This window comes from Penaeus japonicus, unplaced genomic scaffold (genome assembly GCF_977035675.1).
Source record: "Penaeus japonicus unplaced genomic scaffold, GWHDUDI00000001_assembly GWHDUDI00000023, whole genome shotgun sequence".
NCBI lineage: Eukaryota > Metazoa > Arthropoda > Malacostraca > Decapoda > Penaeidae > Penaeus > Penaeus japonicus.
In genome coordinates, this window is record NW_028234425.1 from 7,214,579 (window position 1) to 7,217,501 (window position 2,923).

The 2,923-nt window shown below is 43.7% G+C and overlaps 1 long non-coding RNA gene across 1 annotated transcript in view; it reads right to left on the minus strand.

Moving 5' to 3' along the window:
- Window positions 1-1,912: 1,912 nt before the first annotated feature.
- LOC122255068 (uncharacterized) overlaps window positions 1,913-2,923 on the minus strand; it is a 184,828-nt gene continuing 183,817 nt past the window's right edge. Inside the window, exon 3 of the long non-coding RNA XR_015192132.1 lies at window positions 1,913-2,166. This is a non-coding gene — a long non-coding RNA (uncharacterized LOC122255068). The remainder of the gene's footprint in view (window positions 2,167-2,923) is intronic.

A 2,923-nucleotide genomic window follows, 5' to 3' on the forward strand; every position in this document is an offset into this window, starting at 1 on the left:
CTGGCCTTGTATTTCTAAGCTTACCGTCGCTGGGTGGGGGGGGAGGGAGGGAGGAGGGTTGAGGAGAGGGAAGGGGGGGAGGGAGAGGAGAGGGGGAGGGGAGAGAGAGGAGGGTTGGGGAGAGGGAGGAGGAGGAGGGGGGATGAGAAATTATCGGAAAATGGAACCGCTAATTAAAACGCTATCGAGAGGATGGAGCGATAGGAGAAGTGAAGGTGAAGAGAAGAGAGAGAGAGGGAAAGGAGGAGAGAGAGGGGAGGGGGAAGGGAGAGGGGGGAAGGGGGGGATAGGAGGGGAGAGAGGGAGGGGGAGAGAGGGAGAGAGGAAGAGGGGGGAGAGGGAGGGAGGGAGAAGGGGGGGGGTATGGAGGGAGGGAGAGAGTGATAAGAAGAGGGAAGAAGGGAAGGGAAAGGCAGGGAGAGGGAGAGGGAGGGAGAGAACCGACTAAACATCTGTACTATTTCCTTGGGGCGAATCCGCAACACAAAACCACAACAGCCTTCCTTACTATAATGAGCAAAATCGCCGCTTCCCCTGCATGACGCAAGATGTGAGTACTAACGAATGTGCATGACTACGCACACACGTGCCTGCGACGCATCACCATGACTTTCGCCTTCGCAGGCCTTCGGAGGAAGCGACAGGCACGAAAAAGGAAACGAAAACGTGGGTGTCCGGCGGGGAGGCGAGGGCCAGTGATTGTGATCTCTATCACTCCTCTCTTCTCTCTCTCTCTCTCTCTCTCTCTGTATCACTCCTCTCTCCTCTCCTCTCCTCACCGCTCTTCTCTCTCTCTCTCTCTCTCTCTCTCTCTCTCTCTCTCTCTCTCTCTCTCTCTCTCTCTCTCTCTCTCTCTCTCTCTCTCCCTAACCCGACATCTCTCCTCTCACTATATCTCCTCTTTATATAACTCCACCTCTCCTCTCTCTACCTCTCCATCTCTGTCTGTCTGTCTGTCTGTCTGCCTGCCTGCCTGTCTGTCTGTCTGTCTGCCTGCCAGTCTGTCTGCCTGTCTGTCTACCAATAGAATAGAATACCTACGACAGTTCCCTCGTCCGGCATCACCCCGGTCAGTCGCGTGTTACGTCATGGTCGTCCGGCCGTTAAGAGAGCGCCTCGCCTCGCCTCGCCTTGACGCCGACGAGAGCTGCTGCGGTGCGCGCGGGTCGCCACGGCACGGCGGCGCTTCCGTCACGGCGCATCGACGGCGAGAAACCGCTTCCGCAAACCATCCTGCAGGGTCGAGTGAGAAGGGTCTTCGTCTTCGCCTCTCCTCCGTCTATGTAATGTGACTGCCCTGCATCGCTCTCCTCTCGTCCCCTTGCCCCCCCCCCCCTTTCCTCCTTCCTCCTTCCTCTCGCTTCACCCTTTCTCTTACTTTCCATCTCTCTGTTTGCTTTCGCTATGTCTTCCTGTCTGTTGTTTTCACTCCCTTTCTCTCCTTTCCGATCACGAAAGATAAGGACAAAGTTGTTATCACGCTTGTTTTTATCAGTCTGGGAATAACCAGATTTTAATTTACATCCATCACATGGCCTTAAAATAATAACACAATCTCTCTCTCTCTCTCTTTCTCTCTCTCTCTCTATTATATTATATATATATATATATATCACACACGCACACAAACACAACCAAACACTCACTCACACACACACACACACCCCCCACCACTGCACTCAATCACTCACTCACAAATTATATATATATATATATATATATTATATATATATATTATATAATATATATATCTATATCATATATTATATATTATTATATTATTATATATATATAATGTATATATTTGTATATATATATATATATATATATATATATATATATATTATATATATATATATATAACATATATATATATATATATATATATATATATATATATATATATCACAAATTTCATTCATTCATCTTTCCTTATCACTCTAAATACAATCAACAAACACAAACACGAACAAAGAAAATAAAATAAAAAAAATAAAAAACAGGATATTATAAATAATCACTCCACGTGTCTTACCACCCTCTCCGTGAATCGCAAAACAGCGGCTTTAGTAACCGCGTGCCGGCAAGGCTCTCGCTCACACAACACATTACCTACGTGGTGTTTACACTTCATGACGTCACTGATGAACCCGCTAGGCCACTCACCTGAAGAAAGAGAAAAAAACGTGTAAATAAAACAGTATTTATTTATTTCATATTGCGTAACGAATTGGGAGTTGATTAGACGGCAAAGAAGACAGAAAATGGGGAATCGCAGAGAAAGCGGGAAACATAGAGGTAGACTTAGGAAGAGTGAGTTAAGAAAGAGGTGAATAGATAGACGGCTAGATCGATACAGAAGCAAAGTGACAAACTGAAAGATAGATAAAGAGACGAAGAAATGGGTCAATAAATTGTCAGGAAATATGATATAAACTGAGAGTATATAAGCAACATGACAAAAATGGCTAAATTGAAGAAAAAAAAATCTCAAATGAACCAGGGAAACCATGGGTTATTCCCTATACACTCTGTCCACTTCATGAACATTATCATTATCATTATCATCATTATTATTACTATTCCATTATTAATATCATTATCACTATTATTACTACATTATCATTATCATAACTCTTATCATCTTATGTTGTCGATGTTGCTGCTGTTAACCTTATTACTACAACTAATATCCTTGCCGTCATCATTATTCTCTGTTCATTACCACGCAATATTCTGAGTACATATTTAACGGAGTAATAAACATGAAACTGATCGGATATAGAGATATGTGTCCCTGTGTTTTGCCTATGTATCTGTGCGTGAGTTCTCGTGGACAAGGTACGAATATACACAAACGGTTATAGAGAAAAATAAAAAGATATAACCTGAAATGTGTGTCGATTTTGCCAAAAATCTCCCT